We start from the raw sequence: 21,048 nt of genomic DNA, 5'->3' as shown, positions 1-21,048 counted from the left end.
CAGGCCAGTTTGAGAAAATGCGATGAGTTGGAAGGCCATTGATGTAATGTTGGGCACATGTTTCCATGAGATCATGCTCCTGAACAGATGGTCCTGCAGATATTGGTTTTAACTGGCACATGGTTGAGACAATCACACTTAAGTGATCTTCATCTGCCTGGGGAGCAAACCAGATCGTGCGGAGTGAAATGCCCATGCTCCCTACCCATGTCATCTGCTGCTCCTGGGGTTTTCATTTCCTTCTCTGCTGCTGGCTTTATCATACAGCTCAGTGGCCAGGCAGGCTGTGCCCTCAGTTCAAGAAGCTTACACTGAGAGAGAGAGAGAGAGAGAGAGAGAGAGAGAGAACAAACACTACTGTGTTTCTAATCTCAATATGTCATTTTGTCACAATTTTAAACAAGCCTCTTCCTTTACCCAGAAAACTACCATCAAGAACAAAATAGATATATTACAGAATACTTAATATTTGATCACTAAGTAAAACAAAAACCGTCATCTGTGAAGAAGGCACATGTTTAGGGTTTAGCTGATCAAATGATACCGTTCTTTTTGTTATTTTTAGACCCTCTCGACTTCAAGTTGCTTCTCCTTTGGAAAGAGTTAGAAAAACAAAATCACTGACAAGAAGGGACATGCACATTACAAATCTCTCTTAAGAGCATTGTTCTTGAACAGATGTAGACATCTTTATTTTATTTTGAATGATTGGTTGATTGATTGGTTGATTGACTGATTGGTTGGTTTTTTGCATTTGTGGCCCAATAATATGTGTAATTCTTCTTCCTCTCTTGGATATTCAGAAGCTGATAAAAGCAGGTGAAGGCAGAGCTTGGAACATTTCTTCCTCTTTTTTGGGCTACCATTCCCTGAATCCTCCAACCACTATGCCCCCCATGGTACAAACTCTGGGTAAGGTGAGAGATAGTGATTTCCCCAAGGCCATCCAGCAGGCCTGAAATAAGCATCTTGTGTGCTGGGACACAGTGGCAATGGGTGTGTCCCTTGGTGGTGGTGTGGTGAATCACCCTGAATTTTAATAGGAACCATCCATGGTACTTAACATGACTCACTTGAAAAGACAATAATGCTTGGTAAAGTGGGGGACAGTAGGAAAAGAGGAAGACATTCCCAATGGATAGACTTAATCAAGGAAGCCACAACCCTGACTCTGCAAAACCTAAGCAGGGCTGTTGATGACAGAGTGACTTGGAGGTGTTTCATTCACAGAGTCACCATAAGTTCAAGTCAGATTGATCCAAGGTACTAGCCTTCAAGAAGGTTCAGCATCTCAGATAGCTTTAGTTCAGACTAAAATGCACAGTAGATTTACCACTCTGCTGACATAGGAGAAACCACTTCTGGGGTATGTTCTGGAATCCATTCACCCCAACAAGTTTCACTAGAGATGACACCTGGTCTAGTCAAGCCTTCATTGCCCGCCACTATTTGGGTCCTCAGCAGCAGCCTTCTTAACATCAGCCATCTTTGCCTCGTGATTCTGGGTTTCCATGAGAACCTCTACAACTTTGTGCCACTTAAAGAAATACAACAGATTCCAGTACAGACAAGCCATCAAGAAAACAAAGCATAACTTTATGCTCACAGAGTTCAGGGCATTTTAAAAGAAATGGTGCTTTCAAGTCAACTCTGGCTTATGGTGATCCTACCATAGAGCAAAATGTATTCTTTGCAAGGCAGTTGCCATTGCCTTACTTTTAGTGTGTGGTTTGGCCAACATGATCCAGTGTGGGTTCCCATGGATGTGTAAGTATTCGATCCTGAGCCTTCCAGAGACAAAAATCTAACACTCAAATGGCTACACCATGATGGCTCATGGACCATAAGACTGCAGTCTGATTACTTTATAGCTATTTTTATCATTATAATTTTGTCACTCTGACTTATGGTGATCCTACCGTAGAGCAAAATGTATTCTTTGCAAGATAGTTGCCATTGCCTGGCTTGACTTGACTCCACTGACAATCCACCCAGTGGCACTATTTATGACATATTTATGGAAACAGATCACTTATTATTGCATAACAGCCTTACAAATCATGCACAGGCACCATTAGAGGAAATGTGAACAAACCATACAAATGCTGTTGATGCCAATGTGATCATGCTGGGGAAATTTCATTGCGTGAATAATGGCCTAATTAGCAAGGTGGCCGACCATCTTAAGATGGTCCTCCAGAGGGAAAGGAAAGTTCCAAAGCTTTGCATGATGAAATTTTAAGGGAGGTGGGAGGTTTTCAAATCAGTCACATTAGTTCTTGAAATATAAATCCCAGCATCCTCCAGCCAACATAATTGATGGCTAATGATCAGGGTTGCCAGATTAAAGATGTATGTTGTACATTTAATGGTTGTACAGAATGGGGCATTTCAGCAGGTGTGCAACCAAGTAACAAGCAACACCTGCTGAATTTGTCTCTGCTACACATCCATTAAAGTTACAGGAGACATCTCCAGTTTTCACACTGCTAATACTACCAATGATAGCTGAGAATTCTGGGACCAAAAGTAACTTTTCCAAGATCTGGTTACACTTGTGCCTAGGAAGCTGCCGGTTTTGTTAAATTTCTCACAATGACCAAGAGTGATCCAAACACGGAGACTATGGGGCAAAACAGATGGCCCTGAAGTGGCAGCTTGATGCTACCCCTTCAGTGCTGGATTGGGCCTGCAGCAACTGCATGCCATGGACCCAATCCAGTGCTTTGACACGCCAAAAAGAACCAGCAATGCTTTTCCTCATTTCTTTGGCATAGCACATCTAAACACTGCACCAAAAAAGTGGCATTACACCACCCTCCGTTCTGTTGGGTGGGCAGCATGAGACTGGCATCAGGGCAGAGTCATGGCATGTAGTCACCACACCCCCATTTCATCCTAATGCTGGTGTTTTATGCCAAATGTGTAGCCCCTTTGTTAGCCACTATGGGACACTGCTGGAAATCTAACATAGCAGCCAGCTTCCTTGATACAGTTATTTTCAACATGGAGAGGAATATTAGGGTATCTGCCTTCAATGTTGCTTTAATGATGAGGAGCCTGTCAAGCACTGGGGTGGAACAAGTGGTGGGAACCTTGACTTAGAAACACAAACATGGTTGAATACAACAGGGATTCAAACCCAAATTTTTATTTTCAGATTTCTGCCTGGGTGGATGAATCTATCAGTATGGCTTTCCCCTGCATTGATGATTTTTTAAAGAATTCTGAAATTCTTTCCATTCAATTTCTGAAATAAAAAACACAATAAATATTGATAAGTTGTAATCAAAAAAAGAAACAAAATGATCACTCATCCCTCACCTCAGCCCTTCCTCTGTCACTTCTTTTTCCTCCATTTATTAAGGCCTAAATACCCTAAAGGCACTCAGGGTCCTATTTGATCCCATCTGATCTTGGAAGATAGGCAAACTCAGCTCTGTCCAATGGAGGGTTACCAAAATGGTGAAGATCTAGAAACCATGCCTTATGAAGAGAGACTTGGTGAACTGGGTATTTTAGCCTTGAGAAGAGATGTTTAAGAGGTGATATGGTAGCCTTGTTTAAATATCTGAAGGTATTTCATATTGAGGGGTGGTGCAAGCTTGTTTTCTGCTGCTCCAGAGAATAGGACCCAGAACAATGGATGCAAGGTACCGGAAAAGAGATTCCACCTCAACATTAGGAGGAACTTCCTGACAGTAAGGGCTGTTCGACAGTGGAACAAAGTCCCTCGGAGGGTGATAGAGTCTCCTTCCTTGGAGGTCTTTAAACAGAGGCTGGATGGCCATCTGTTGGGGATGCTTTGATTTGGATTTCCTGCATGGCCCTTGTAGTCTCTTCCAACTCTATGATTCTGTGATTCTACTTTGGTGGGGACTAACCAACAGGATTCAGGCTCATGTTTAGATTACTAATACAAGCACAGTGCCACACTTCTCCCCTTCCCACTGGCGATAACATACGAATCCTATGCACATAACAATTTTTATTTATTTATTTATTTATTTATTTATTTATTTATTTATTTTGCAAATGAAGGCCATTCATTTAGGGGGGGTTAGGTGCAAAGCTACCAAGCACAATCCTGACTCTCCTTCCACATTTCTACCCAGATTAAATGTTTGCAAGGAGTTTTGTTGTTACATCATATCCTGGCTCTGGAAATAGCAAGAAATATGTGCTCTCAAGATCCTAAATTCATTTTTCTACAGAACTTTAATATCGATTTGTATAAAGAAAAAATATCAAAGCGCTTCCCTTCTTATGTGATTGAAAAGGGAGTTCTAACTTTTTTTTCCAAGTTACAAATAAAACTGTAGATAATATCTGAACCTCCACAAAACAATTTCCCTTATTAAAGCAACCCAAAGCAAATTCCTTTTGGGCTATTGATCTATCCTTCTACAATATGAAAATGAAAGATGCTGTATTTTGGAGACGTGTCTGGCTACACCAACTTCCTAGCTTAGTGCTGGGAAATAAGTCATAACATTTCTGACTTTTTTGGAGGGGGGGGAGTCCTTTGGATTTGGGCTTTGTATCATGCCTTAAAATACTGAACACTATTCAACATCAGTGGAAAAAACCCATTTGACAAAAGGCATACCTTTACAAATGTTTCCCTTGGAAAGGAGAATGGAAGTGCTACGATGTCATGTGGAAAAGCATAGCGAATGCTACTACTCTCCCACTCCGTTTCAGATTTCTTTTCTCATGTGATAAGGCTCTAAGTAGTAATCATGAATATGGAACAGTTACCTAGATGTATTCATCTGTAATTGTTCTGTATTCATTACTGAGTCACAATTGTAACACTGTTGCCAAAACTGCAACTCCTCTTGCAACCTACTTTATCAGGGATTAGCTGCATGGAGAGGAGGTGTATTCTGCCAGCAATTTTGCCAGTGGGTGAATAATGTTTCCATCAGGTTTGGACAGGAAGTCAGACCAGGTGAGCTTAAGTATACTAAAGTACACTATAGTTGTTTCCCAATAGCCTCATGAATTCCTCCACTGTTTGTGGTAGAGATGTTGGGGGTTAGGCAGGTGGAGAACCATTTCCTTGTATTCTCCCAGGGGGAGAAGAGGTTCCCCAACATTGTCTTTAGAGGTGGAACTCTCCAATATTAATAACAGACACAGACCCTGCCACTGTTCAGTTATGGATGGCTTCATCATGTCATTACATTCATTCCTCTTTAAAATAATTCCCCTAGTTCCACTGGAGTTTAGTCTTAGTCTTGTCTTTATTCCCCATTGGCAGCCTGAGCATCATTTTGCAAACTTCATAGTTCCTTGGATCTTGCTGAAAACACCAAAATACTGAGTAGTTGTATGCATGATCAAAGTGTTATATTTTGGACTAACACTCCCAAAATCCCCCAACCAGCATTATCAACATCTGAAGAACATTGTTAGTAAATTGTAAGGTGCAATAGTTATCAACCCAGTTTGGGCTGAATAAAGAAAATTTCCTTACAATTAGTCCAATGTGTTTTGGTCAAGTAATACACACACATATATTGTATCAATGGATAGAAGACCACCAGGGAATAACAGAAATCTCCAAAGACATCTAGGAAAAAATTGTGCTCCAGATCCTAGAGAGTATCTGCTAGTCAAAGCAGACAGTACTGGACCAAATGGACCAACAGCCTGATTCAGTATAAGGCAGCTTTTTGTATTCTTGTATTCTTGCTGTCGAGAATTACGATGAGAAGGGGGAAAGGGGTAAACATATCATTTTACTCCCTTAGTGATTCTTGTTAACAACCTGAAACCAACAGATGAAGAGAAGATCAAAGTCTTTGGATGATCAAACATTTTGGAACATTTTTATTTATGATAATTTGGCTCACAGCACACTCACAAATCAAATCAAGCCTTCCTTTCTTTTGAAAAGGTATTACAGAATGGGGAGCACCAGACAGTTTTGAAGAATGCATATCAAAGCATTCTGAAGAGAAACAAGCAGGTTTCATATAGATACAAACAGGAGGTTATAAAGGAAACGAAAACTGTAGGTGATCTGTGATACAACTCATTTCAGGGATGTTACTTGGGTGCATTTAGTCTTATTACAGACTATTGCTTCCTCTGTACAACTGAAATTATCCAGACCTGTGTACATCTGTAATTTTATCATCTAGTCACTATACTAGTAGCAAGTCTATCTCATAGGTATTATGAATAATGTGGAACTTTATTGAACTTTATTGAACAACTTGAAATAATGTGGAACCAATCCTAGAAATACAGAAAGGCTCTAGTCTAGTCCTTTACCTTTTGTGATGAGATTGTTTCTAGAATGCTATGAAAGCACAGAACCATAAAGTGTTCCCAACACACATAGTTAAATGGTGGTATTCGCTGCCACAAGGTGGCTGACAAATTCAAGTTTTCAAGAGAGTTTAGAAACATTCACAGAGGATAGTGTTTTCACTGGCTACTAGTTTTATGAGATTATTCCCTTCTGCATCTCCTCCAACTGTCCTGAGATGGCAGAGACAATCAGATGAATCCTCTGTTGTTTGCTTTTTCAGATGGATCTCACAGCCCATCTCAGTATTCAAACAAAAATCATTAAAGAATGGAAGGAGAATATAGAAGCAGTAACTACAAACAGATGAAAACACATTTTTTCACTGTGTTTAAAGGCAACAATGGAGGAGCTAAATATATGCCCCTAAGAAAGGAATGTACAGTCATGGGGCCATGACTGAGTAGGCCCTATCTCTATCAGGTCCTACCAGCATAATTAATCTGTAAAGGAGGGCCTCTGAAGCTCATCTTAAAACTTTGGGTGGCTCATATGAGTATAGGCCAGAGGTAGGGAAAATCTAGCTTGTGAGCTGGATGTGGTCCCCAGGTCTCTTTTATGCCCCCCACAGTCCAAAAACAGTTGGCTTGTAGAGTTATGAAAAAGGGTTTCAAAAAGGCAAAACCAGGGGTCAGAATATCAATGGCTCAATTGAACCTGGGCTCAAAATAGGCCATACCCTGCCCTCCCAAAAAAGCATGGTGAAATTTCTCCCAGGGGCCGTGTGTGTGTGTGTGTGTGTGTGTGTGTGTGTGTGTGTAGGTTGCATCACCACTGTATCTCCACCAACACACACACATACCCACAAACACAGATATTGGTTGGGGTACAGTGGTGATGCAGCCTTTAAGGTCTTTTGGCAGCGGGGACAATAATGACCCCTAGCCCCCAACATTTGCCTCAACAACGACACCAGTAAAATAGATAAATAAATGTTTGCAGATCTTTGCTTGCATAGCCCTGTGGTGCCTTGGAGACAAGGCAGACAACTTACAAGCAACAGCAAAGAATTTCTTTTTTGGCAAATAAATGAAGGGGAATTTTCTCTATTAGGGATAGGTTTCCTTCTGCAATTTGAGAAAGTGCTATCTGACACAGGGTTATAGATTGACAGAGCTGTGTTGTATTAAAGAACTAATAAATACAGCCCCTCGGGTAGGAGTGCGACTATTATTAAAGTACACAGGCCCAGCTGGGATCTGTACCTACCATCCTCCTTGACTTTATGCATTGAACCTGCCAGACCTTATTACTTTCCTCTTTCAGATCTCTTGGGAGTCTCAATCAGGAACCAGCTGTCTGTCTAGCAATCCAGCTCATGGAAGCATTGGGCAAGTAACTGGTCTACTACTCTGCATAAAGGCACCATTTAAACATATAAATATAAATCTTCAGAGAGCATGCATAAACACATCATTTCCCCCAAACATATACACAATGCATAGAACTGGAGCATGTTCAAAAGAAGGGCGACTAAAATGGTGAAGGGTCTGGAAACCTTGCCCTATAAGGAACACCTTAGGGAGCTGGGGATATTTAGTCTGGAGAAGAGAAGATTAAGAGGTGATATGATATCCCTGTTTAAACATTTGAAGGGATGTCATATTGAGGAGGCAGCAAGCTTGTTTTCTGCTGCTCCAGAGACTAGGACCTGGAACAATGGATGCAAACTACAAGAAAAGAGATTCCACCTCAACATTTGGAGGAACTTCCTGACAGTAAGGGCTGTTTGACAGTGGAACACACTCCTTCAATGGAGAGTGGTGGAGTCTCCTTCCTTGGAGGTCTTTAAACAGAGGCTGGATGGCCATCTGATGGGTATACTTTGATTGAGAGTTCCTGCATGGCAGAATGGGGTTGGACTGGATGGCCCTTGTGGTCTCTTCCAACTCTGATTCTATGATTCTACGAGACTAACTGAAAGACAGAAGTTGATGACATGGGTTTTCGTATGTTTGAACCTATTTCCTCAGATGCAATAAGAGCATGCTGCCAGGACATCACCCCAAAGCCCCTGAAGCATTAGGTTAGATGAAGTTAAGGTGTTATAGCCCATAAATAATGAGAGGTCAAAAGGGCCCTAAGTATGCCAGGTTATGAACTACAAAAGAAAGATGGAACAGAAGTAAAAATAACTGAATCAACAGACTACTACAGGTATTTGATGTCATATTTTTTTTCAGATGGGTAGCTTTAGGGCAGGAAGATTTAGGATAGCAATGGAAAGATGAAGGAACCATCTTTCGAAGATTTGTCTGTATACTGTAAAATAATGACTCAAAATATCACTAAAGCAGCCCAGTCGCTTAGCATTTAAAACAATATTTTGTGGGCTGTTAGTTTTCAGAGCAAACTCTGCCCTTTTGATATTTCACCAACATAAACAATGAACATGGCTTTGCAATAACACAATCATAACATTTCAACAATTGTGCCATAAAATCTAGTGGTCTCATTTAGGAAAGAAACTCTCAACACAGTTCAAGATAGTTTCTTCTAAAAAAATTTAATAACCCCCCCCCTCCTCCATCATATCCATTTTGCACAGACATGCATGGCTTTGAATAAAATTTAAACTGGATTACTTTGCACTTGAGTAGATAATGGTGGGGATGAAAGTGTTAGCGAAGATGGGAGCATAGCTTCCTGCACCACATCAACTGCACTTTGCAGAGATGTCTGGAGCTACAACAAACTACAAATCCCAGGATTCCATAGGATGGAGTCATGATCATTAAAGTGGTGACAAACTGCATTAATTCTGCAGTGTCCCAGCAACCTGAGATATTTATCCAGATTTATCAAAATTCTTCTGTGTTTCCATCCCTGCTTCATTTATAAACTTCCCTTTGGGCAAAATCTGGCAGCTGCTCTTACTGTGAAAGCCACCCAAATAATTTCATATATCTCAGAAACATTTGTGGTTTCTCCCTCGTGGAAACTTAGGCGATCCTGCCATCCATTATAATAGAGAACAAATAACTAGGATTATGATTGTTATTAATACAAGTTGCTCCGATAATGGCAAAACCTATTTTGCAGAGAGATACATTTGTCTGCATTATCTAAACAATTGTACTATCAATTTGCCCTGCTCTGTCTCTATTGGAGGAAATGAGAGCTTTGAAGGGGGCACTTAATTGATTGAGATTAGACAGACTAGAACAGCTGTGAAATGACAACTCCGAATTGGTTAGGGGGGCAGAGAAAATCAAAGTGAATGTTGAAATGAATGGGATAATGATTCAGGACTGTCATCTGAGGATATGATTTTAATAGCAATATTTCTTCGCTTTCAGAACGTTTCTGCCATGTTTTATTAGGTATCTTTATTCGGTATCTATCAAACAAGATTTGTGACTCTCCTGCAAAGTGGGCAATGACTTTATCTCAGGATCTCAGAGGATTGGATAGTACAATTAGGCCTCATTCACACTATGATTTAATCTGGTTTGCAGACTGGCTTAAACCGGTTTATATGTGCCTTGTTCACACTTGATTCGATCTCAGATCTGACCATATTCGATCTGAATTGTGGTGAATCAGCACAATTTCAAAACAACTGGTTCTTTTGGAAATGGATACTTAACAGGTTCTTATGAAAAGAACCGGGTTCAATTTGTGTCGTAGCGTGTTTAACAAATGTGCAATCTCAACCCTTCTGTGGGATTATGAAGGTGAGTAATGGATCCCATGACAGGAATTCGTCACTGCCTTGGGTGCCGGGCACAGATGTCAGGGAAAGCAGGTGGGACCTATGAGACTATGATACTTCCCCCCCCCCCCCCATTTTAAGAAATTTGACATTATCTGTGCACTATTGTATTTGTGTGGGTGTTTGGGAATGCACCATTGAGTCTGTGTCAGGAATTCCTCCCTGGCATGAGGGAGTTGGACTGGATGGCCCCTGCTGTCTCTTCCAACTCTATGAATCTATGAAGATGCTGCATGCTGAAGATGCCGCTACTCATAGGCAGGCATGCACAGGACTGAGCCTTGTTTTGTCTGCCTGGTGAGAAAGTGTTCAAATGTGTGAGTGTTGTGGGTGTGTTTTGCATTTGAGTGTGGATGAGTAGGTGTGTGTACTCAAGAATATACTCCCCTAGTAGAAGAAGAAGGAAGAAGAATGATAAGAAAAATGAAGAATAAAACTTAAGTAATTGTTGGAGGAGTATCAAAGTGTATTTAAATATATTTAAATGTGATTAGAGTTTTGTATAACTGTGTCGTATTTTAATATGTTGGTATGTTTGTCTTGGATGTTTGTATGTATGTTTTTCATTAATAATAATAGAATATACTCCCCTGCATGCCCCCACCCCTGATACTTCTTGGGGCTGAAAAGATCACACACCCCTGTTTTAAGTCATTTAGTCATCTAATCCAATATGGTTTAAGAATCTAAGGTGCGTTACAGACCGCCCAGAATGGGCGGTCTGCCGCCACCTCCATTTCTGCCGCCAGGAAGCTGCAGCCTCCAAACGGGGAGGCTTCCCGACAGCAGAAAAAGAAGCCGCAAAAATCAGCTTCTTTTCACGATGCACTTGCGACGCACGAGTGCACAAATGGCGCACTCATGACATCGCAAGGCAAGGGGGACGTGCAGACGCTAAGCGTCTGGCATGTAAAAATGGCCGCGCCCATGTGTATAGGGCACCGCCATTTTTACGCCCCCATCACGTGCTAGGGGTGAGGCTGGTTTGGAGGCTAGGTCCTCGGCCAACCCCTAGCACGTGACGGGGGCAGCGCAAAGGCCCATGCGGAATGGGCCTAAGAATTGCTATGCCTTTCAATAGCAACTGAATACAACCTGAAGGAGCTGAATATTTCAAAAAATCCTCAAATGCTCCTATGTCGCCTTCAGTGACTCAGGAGCTTCGGGGAAGTGTTCTCCCACCCCCTCTGGATTTATAACCATTACAAGCAGAGCCTAAATCTCCATTGACATTGCATCATTCAGGTGTAATGTGTATTTTAATTCTGGCTAATCTTCTGTACTTTTGACTGAAGCAAAGGGAATGCAACAAATCAAAGCATGACAAAGACGGCCCGTAACCAAGGAGGCTTGTCACAGTGATCAGCTTTATTAACAGTGACTCACATTATAAAATCTCATGCTCCTTTGGGTGGAGTCACTGCATTTCTTTGATATGCAGCCCTTGTTCGCTCAGTATCCGTTGTGCCCAGGGACTTGTAACTCTGTAATTAGTAAATGATGTTCTGCGAGTCCTTTTATTTTATTTTATTTTTAAAAAACCCTCATGCCTTTCAATGCAATCTCTTTTCAGCTTTTAATGCCAGCGATGTGCTCCTTTTGAAAGGGGCTTTAAGCACAAAATGAGAGCCAGCATAGTATAGTGCTGTGAGCACTGGACTACAATCCTAGAGAACTGTGTTTAAATCCCCTCTTGGCTATGAAACCCACTCTGTGACCTTGGGCAAGTCACACACTCTCAGCCTCAGGGGAACGCAATGAACAACTCTTGCAAAGAAAACTTCATGGTAGGCTCGCCTTAGGATCACCATAAGACAGAAATGACTTAGAGGCACACAACAAGAACAAACAACAACATTAAACAAACTTGTGGCAGAGGGAGAGATACAAATCTAAGGACTTTCATTAGCTATGTGGTAACGCAGGGTGCCCTTGCACAGTGGGGTTGGTGGTATACTTTATTTGTTACACTGTTTTATGTTTGTGGTTTCTTGTCCTTATATGTGTTTGTTACAGTAACCCAAAACCATTCACAATCTTTATTGCACTCTTGTTTCTTACACCTTCTGTTTGGGTTGCTTGGACCACAGGGTTCATCACAAAAACCAACTAACTAACACCAACATCAACAACAGCCTTCTGTCCTCTGCTCGATTGATACCTGTTCCTAACTCCACTCTCATTGGCTGGTGCTTGGCCTATCCTGGTTAGATGCTGCCAGGGCTTTCCTCTGCCTTATCTCCACACCAAACAGGAAAGGGAACAAGTTAACCCTTCAACATCTTCTTGGGCCTGTCTGTCACGCAGTTGCTTACTGGTGATGAACAACCACCAAGTCCTGTTCTTCTTCACTGAAGTTCTCCATCTTTCAGCTGGACTTGGATCAGACCTTATATTCCAATGAAAGCATGTCCTCTGCAAAAGAAGACACCCAGCCCTTCAGTCTACCACCAAGCATGATGAGGCATTTTATTTTGGAAATAATTGGCAAAATTACTAAGCCACTGAGATGGTTATCGTCAAGTGAAGAATGGTTCCTTATCTGAAAGATCATGACCTGATTCTCATTTGGTGGATGGGTTTTAAGAACTCCTTCAAATGAATGCAGGACGGCCTAAAATGTCAGTGGTGTGGTGAGGGTAATTAAAGATTTTCTCCCCTCTCTGTGTGTGTTTGAAGACTGTCAGCTCAGCCAACAGGGCAGCTGGGTGTAAGGAACTCACTCTGTGCCGGCTGACAGTTTTCCCCTCGTGAAGTCCTCTCGCTCCCTGACTCTCTTTATCAGGTAAAAGGTTTCTAATCCATTGTCAGCTCTTTTGAGAACAAGCAGGAGGAGATTCCCCCATCCTGCCCCTGAGTATGAGCAGCTTATGAAGTCTCATTAAAGAAAAGAGTGTCTTTTTACGCTCGGTTCTATTTGGCCGGCGTTATAATGATGCTCTTGCCACAAAGTGCAAGGAAATGTTATTCTAATGAATGCCAGGGAGGTGTTTGGCACCCTCATGGATAGGATTAATGAGGTGAAGGTACTCGTGAAGTTGTTGGGGGTGGTTTGGGATGACCTTTGGATTTGAAGGATCCTGCAAGTAGGAGAAGCATAACAGGAGATGAAATTACATAGTTTTGCACACACCATTTAACAAGGGAAGCTTTATCTTTAGCTACCATCATTGGCTTAGCTTTTGTGATGTCACAGATAGACAAGGCAGTTTTCTCATGCTTTCCAGCATTTCATATATGAAAACTGGGACATGTGTGGCCAAGCAACTTCATAGTGGGGTCAAGATGCCAAAAGTTATTAATGAGGAGAACACACAAACTAGGAGAGCTCGCAGCAGTTTGCTTTGCCTGTACTGTCAAGGCAAGATTCTTTCTGTCCTCTCCTCTCTCCCCTCCGTTGAATTATTTCAGTGCCAACTACTTTTGCACTTTGAACTCAGTTTGCAGCAATTGAAGTAAGATGAAGACAAACAGGTAAGGAGGGAAGTGGAAAGGAAAATGGGGACATGCTGAAAAGCAATTGAAAACATGGAATGACAGATGATTTATCAGGACTGTCCATGCCAAATTGGGATAGTTAGAGGTTATATTGTCTTCCAAGATGGGAGGCCTGGCATATTGATGCCTTTGCCAGGGTCCACATTCCTTGCCATATAATTTGGCAAGGCCCAGTGGAACTGATGTTTTATATCTGCCCTCAACCTCACCCACAGCATGTTTTTCTTTTAACATTTTTTCAACAGTGTTTAATAATAATAATTAATAATTTGTTTTATTTATATACCGCTATTCCAAAGATCATAGCGGTGAACAGCAAGTAAGCTAATTAGCAAGTAAGCCAATTTAAATCATTTAAGTTTAAATGATTTTAAGTCTTTTAATCTATGTTGGACCCCAGCTCAAACCTTGGGGAGAGGCGGGTAAGAAAATTGTTGTTGTTGTTGTTGTTGTTTTTATTATTATTATTGCTGCTGCTTCATAGTAGAGGTCCTTCTGTTGAAGCTGGCATCTTTCTTCTCTCTCTTACAAGCACAGGCATAACCTGGCAGTATCAGCAGCAGAAACAGATAGCTACCATATTTGTGAGATGGTGACTCTAACTATGGGTTGTAATTTTTTAAAAGGAGTTACTCATGGTGCTGTTTAACCCTATCTCCAAAATGAGTTCAGCACTTTACACAGTTTCCTTTAAGGTTCAGACAAAAAGCCAGAGCTGTTGACATGGGAATCACCAGCTGCCAGAGATTTCTGGATTGTACCATTTCAGATTGCTGGATGTCATTGTTCAAATGCTTCCAATGACAGTCTCTGTCAGATGAAAACACTCTCATTATTAACCTGAACGTTAAAGAAGTTATGCAGGCACTGATAATTTCCTCAGGAGGATAGATGTAGATGTGGCTGAAATGGATGAGGAGAATGACAGGAGGATAGATGTAGATGTAGCTAAAATAAATGAGGAGAATGACAGTCACACTGGCTTCTTCATCAGGGAAAAGGGGGAGAAAAAAAGTTGAACATGTTAGTCATAGGCCTGCATTTTTTGTTTCTGGTCAGAAGGTAGGGAGGGCTATCTGCATGCTGGCACCTCCCCTTTTGGCCATGCTGTCACTGGTAGATTTTCAAAGTCAAGGAAATTTAGTGTACATTTGCAATTCGTGGAAGATGTTTCCTTGGAATCCAGCATGTCTCCTTCCTTTCTGAAGCCACAGGCTCCTGTGTAGCTAGAGAACACTGAATTTCTCAAGAAATCTTCCTTGAATTGCAGATAACCCTCCTTACCATCTGAACTAAGACCAGAAACAGAAAATGCAGGCCTATGACTAACATCTTCATTTCCCCCCTCCTGTTTGCCTGATGAAGAAGCCAGTGTGACTCTGAAAGCTTGCACCATGTAGTTGTGCATTTAGCTTGACCCAATAAAGGTATCACTGTTTGGATGTTATTGGATTTGCTATATAACCAACAAGGCTACCCCTTTCTTACACACATCTTACATTGGGCTGCTACCATACTGCCCCCTCCACATTATTCAACATCCACCACTTTGCCTAATGGTAGAGCCAATGCTTCGTCTATCTCTTTGTCTATGCTGCCTGAGATAAATACCTCTCTGCCTAATGGTGAGGCTAGTGTTTATTCTGTCTGTCTATTCATCCAACCATCTAAGTATACTTTTCTATTGTCTGTTAGGATTCTAAAACAAAAAAGCCAGCATGGGGTTCCAAGCACTGTGCGAAAGACAAAATGAGAGAGGATTGATTAGTTACTTTGTTCACACTGGGCAGGGATCAAAATGATGAACGATCAAAGGAGTTTACTGCAGAGTGCCGGATGCTGCAAGACAAGGCTTCACAGATGCATAGACCTCATAGGTGCACATTTGGTTTTGGTGTTCTTTCTGTATGAAGTTAGGGAGGGGGGAAACTGCTACATATTAGCTTGGCATCCAAAAAAAGGAAGCATGGGAAAACACCATCAGTGGTTTGTTTGTTTTATCTGTGAATTTATCTACACTGGGAAATAACAAACCTATGTCATTCTCCTCAGTGATAAAAAGGTCATTATGAAACAGAAACAGCACATAAGTATGTTATTTTTCCCCCAGCGTAGCTGTGCTCAACAGTGAAGAGAAGGAAATAAACCACCACCATCTCTTCCTCCTCCTCTTCTTCCTGTCCTAACTTCTTCCTCTTCCAATTTCCATATCCTGATCTGGAAGTGTTAGTTGGACTACAACTCCCAGAAACCCCAAATCAACCTGATCAGTGGCCAAGCTGGCTGGAGGATTTTTGGAATTAGAGTTCAAAAAGATAACATTTTCAAGCTCTGACCATATTCTGTATTTTGGGCATTCAGGTCACTTTATGAACCATCAGCTCCCAATGTTTATTAGTTACGATGGCTATTTGTTATCTCCAGGCCAGATTATCAGTCAGTCTGAATACTGGCTCCTAAGGAACAGTAGTGACAGAAGAAGGCTATAGCCCTTAGGTCCTTCCTTCAGTCTTGCAAGAGGCAGCTGGTGTGGTTATCTACTGTGTGAAAGAAGATGCAAGATTAGATAAATCTGTGGTTTAATCCAACCAGACTCATCATCCACCATTAGTTATTATGCCTAGTAATTCAATGTTTCCTAAACCTCTGTGTTTGTTCTCTCTATCTTTTGAATTTATTTATTTATTTTATTCCTTCTACAAATGGGACTCAAGACTGCTTACAGTTACACACTGCAACTCCATTTAAAACATAGCATTATTAAAAAGTCTAACCATATTATGACACTGTTTTACATGTTTGACTGTAGAGACTGTATATATATTGGTTGCTGTCAGTTGCTGTCACACGATCATAGCAGGTGAAACCACTTTAACTGCCATGGTTCCATCCTATGTAATCATGGGATTTGTAGTTTAAGGACTTGTTTACAACAGTTCCAAGTATCCCATAGGATGCAGTCAAGGCAATGAAAGCAGTTATCAAGATGCTATAAGTGGGCAGTATGGAAGAGACCTTACCTCCAAAAAAGAACTCTCCAAGGAAGCCATCACATATGTTGGGGAAACAGAGATTCCGTTCCAGAAGAGTCCCTATGAAAATTCCTACCTGGGGAAAGTGGAATCCATTTGCAGTTGAGTTCATTCACAGGATCCATTGCTATGTACCTGTTGAGAACTTTTGGTGTGAGGTCAAATCAATACTGGTTTCATTTGTACAAGCAACCAACTAAGAATTAGTTCTGGGAGCTGCATGTTCCAGTTGACCTCAATAGAAGTTCTTTAACAAGAGTTTTAAGCCATTGTAATTGGTTTCTTTGGGCTTCTCTTTCATTTAGTGTGCTGCTGGCTCCTAGATATAATTGCACAAACCAACTCTCAACACTGTTGTGTCTCTCCAGTTTTGCAATGAGCCTTTTTAAAAAAAAACAAAATTTGACAAAGTGCTTCCTTAATAATAACAAAACCTTTGAGGAAATCCTGACCATTTTGCTGCTGCCCAATGTGTATGTATGTGTTTTAAAAATGGAAATTGGGAGCCAAACATTCATGTTTTCCACTGTCAGTCCAGAATGATCTCAACTTGAACTCCTGGATTTATTTGGACCTGAAATTTGTAAGAAAAACTTGAAAGGAGGCAAAGTACCTAAAACCTAAAATTCAATAAAATATGACCTCACATCTTGTGAGTTCTGTATTTTTCTTCCAAGAGCACAGCAAGAGATAGAGAAAGCATGGCTGGTTCTCTTCCACACAGAGCCAAATACTCCATCTGTTGGGTATGCTTTGATTGAGAGTTCCTGCATGGCAGGGGGTTGGATTGGATGGCCCTTGTGGCTCTTCGAACTCTATGATTCTATGATTCTAAGTTTCAGTAATTCACTGAGGAAGTGGAAATACAACTGTAAAGGGCAGGACTACAGATACACTAAAAACATTTAATTACGTGTAAATAGATACATAGCACCACCATTTTAAAAAAAGCCCACATATGTATCCAGGTCTTCCAACATTTCGTGGATGAACACCAGGACACATGTGGCCAAGCATCATCAGAGTGTGGTTAAAATGGCAAAAGTTATTAATGAGAAAGAACACACAAGGTAGGAAAAGCTGCAGCACTTTGCTTTTGCCTGAGTCCACTGGGAAGGGATTTATGTATACTATATGTATACTTAGCTATATAGCAGAGGCAATAAGAAACCGTGGTGGTAAATTATCAAGACGTGAAGATGCATAATGGACACCAGCAAGAATATCCTGATGTGTATCTGAAATTGTCAGTGCATGAAGGGGGTGTAAAGACTGGCATTTTGTGCCAGCCTGTATGCATGGTAATGGCTGAGCATCCACATGCTTGAAGCCCTTACCATGCTGCACGCCACGATGATGCAAATAGCACTGCGCAGAAGGTGCATCATGACCTCCCTCCGGAGGCTGCAGTGAGCGGTTGCTACAGCTTCCATCTGGGGCACAAAGGTGTGGCATTTAGCCGCCCATATGTACAGCCCCTTTGGCACTCCTTAGCCAGTGTTCTGATGCACATTGGTCCTCATGTCCATCTGGTCCCATTGTGCATTGGACACTTTGCTGGTTCCCCTATGTAGTAAGTAAACAAAAGGCCCTTGCAAAATACAGACACTGCAAAACTGCTCAGTTCTATTTCCTGCAGATGTAAGTCCACTTACAAAGACTTACGCCCTCAAGTGAATTCGTGACTACTTTTGCACTTTTGAACTTAGTTTGCAGCAACTGAAATAAGCTGCAGATGAAAGAGAAGGTTGGAGAAGGAGAGAGAAACCACGACGTTTTAAAAGCAGGTAAAATATGGGATAACAATGGATTAATGGTGACTGTCCCTGCTACATTGGGACATTTGAAGGGTAAGCCTTTTGCCTGTCCCGCGAATCCTTAACCTTCCCTTGCCTGCAGCTATTGCTTTTCTTCTGTAGCACAGCAAATTCTTTTTCTTCCTCTTGTTCTCTCTGTCTTTCTCTCTGTGTGTTTTTAAAGACAGCCAATGAATTTTCAGAGGCTGCACAATAATTAACAGGGAGTCTCTGAGTTGGTCTATGAAGCATAGGACCTCCAGGGGAAGGAAGAAAATTGCAGTAAGAAAATTAAAATAACTTTGCATCATTGCGTTGGTGGGAGCTTGAGGGGAGCCTGCTGTGACATTTGCCTCTCTCCTGCCTGTTGAGAGCCTTTGGGGCAAAGCTACTGAGAGGGGAAAAAAGAGCACGAGAGGAAAGCTTGAGGAAAGAGTAACAAAATAAAATAGAGCAGAATCACACAGTCAGATGCTTCATCTGAAGCAGTAGTTTATGCTCTAGATAGATACGTACAAGACACATACAAAAACCCTATTGTAATCCAACAACAGTACACAACATCCTAAATTTCATTTTGCACAATTTCAAGATATATTTCAGAAGGTATTAATTGTTAGCAATAGGGATGCTGCAGAAGTTCTTAATTGTAATACTCAGAAAAGATGATCATGCTGATGGTAATGTGAGATGAGGTTTACTATTTCTTGCCTTATTCCTACAGAATCCTTTTCATAGTGAGAACGAGAAACCTTTTGGAATCACTTTGAAAAGCGGGGCGGAGCTGGATTGGAACCCCAAGTGGGAATGACCCCAGAGTCTACTAATGATAAAGACAGTGCTTTCCTATAGTTTGCATCCCTAGGATCTCTGCCACCTACTCTAAACTCATACAGTGCCTAGGTGGAAACAGCCTGCAGTCTTAGAACCTTAATGGAGAGATTGTAACTCTCAGAAAATGTACGAAAAAATTGACACACACACCCCCCCACACACACACACCAATGGAAGGGCTTCAGTGCAACAGTGCAATAAAAGACAATCACTAGATACTGAAGCTTTCAGAGCAAACATACCTTGTAGCTATTGTTTTTATCAGTCTCTACCTTTTTTCTCATCTCATGTGCCAGAGAAATGTCTGCCATCTCTGGGATATGAGAAATGGATTAATCAAAATCAATTAATAAAAGGCTAGGTCTCCAAGCCTTCCTGAGGTGGGATTGTGAGGTTCTTGGTTTAGTGCAGATCATGTATGTTTGCCTGCCTGTCTTGGAAAAGAAAACATAATGGCCAGTCGCTGCACTATTGATTGTCACACTGGAGATCATTGAAGTGATGGGGGTGGAAATGTCAGTATATTTTGCTTCAGTTGATAGAACAAACTTTTGCCTTTCACCGCATTATTCTGCCCGCTCCCCAAAACCTTCTTTACCAGGTAGAAGCTGCAGTGAGAGGCAGAGGTCTGTTCTCCTATTGGTTGGGGCATGATGTACAGATATTTCCACCGCCACCCCTCTAGTGATCTCCAATGCAACAATCAGAAGAAGGATCCTGTTGCAATTTGTTCTCATAGCAGAAGACACTGAGAGGAAAAGATGTAGAAATATCAGTATGTTGCATTTCGATTGATAGATTTCTGTTACTCACAGTGGCTGCCCAGTAAGGCAGGATTGGGGGACTTTTATGATCATGGCAATAGTGCCATGATTGTGAACATATAAGGATTATGAGTGATGCAGTAGCTTAGTGGGTAAGATGCCAGTTCTGATGATCGTAAGGTCAGAATGTTGGCAGTTCAAGGCCCAAGTGCTGCATAATGGCATGAGCTCCTGTCACTAGTCCCAGCCAACCTAGCAGTTCAAAAGCATGCACATGCAAGTAGATAAATAGGTACCACTTTGGTGGGAAGGTAACAGTGTTCATTGCAGTCATGCTGGCCACATGAGTCATCTTCAGACAATGCTGGCTCTTTGGCTTAGAGATGAGCACCAGCTCCTACAGTTGGTTACAGCTAGTCATTCATGTCAATTTACCTTTACCTTTAAGGATTATTAATACATATTACTTATAAATGTGTAACTGTGGGTTGTGCATCTATACTGATTCGTAATTGTACATTATTCATCTGTAATTGTGTTAGTGAATTCTAGCTCCTTTCTGCAGGTAGCACAGAAATCAATCAGATCAGCTAAGAAAGAATGGAAAAACACTCAAATCTTTCTTGTATGGAATTCCTGGTCACCTCTGGTAACCAGGGATGGTACAGTGCTGCTAAGGGATGCTAGGAACCATATGGCCGGGGGGATAGCTAATGTGAGAGAAAGTGGATCTCTCAAACTTGATAATGAAAATGGTGAGGTAGAAACTGAAAAATAACCCTTCTGACAGCCATATGTATATAAGATACACACAGCCTCATAGAGAAAAGAAATTTCTTAACCACCTTTGTATAACATATAAAAGTAGTTTTACTAACATATTACTTGTGCAAAATCTTACCCATAGTCTAATGGAGGAAAAAGAGAGGGAAAGGCTTCAGGTTAGATGATGGGGAAGAAAAAAGCTGTGGCAAAACAGATGAGATGTCACCCTAAATATAAACTGTGCCTAAACTCCTATATAAGTAACACACATACTAGTAATTAGTAAATATAGGCATGCAGAGGTTGCTAACTCTAACAGTTG

Source organism: Sceloporus occidentalis, unplaced genomic scaffold, assembly GCF_023333645.1.
Source record: "Sceloporus occidentalis isolate IW3139 unplaced genomic scaffold, rSceOcc1.0.p SCAF_10, whole genome shotgun sequence".
Lineage (NCBI taxonomy): Eukaryota > Metazoa > Chordata > Lepidosauria > Squamata > Phrynosomatidae > Sceloporus > Sceloporus occidentalis.
This window is presented reverse-complemented; position numbering follows the sequence as displayed.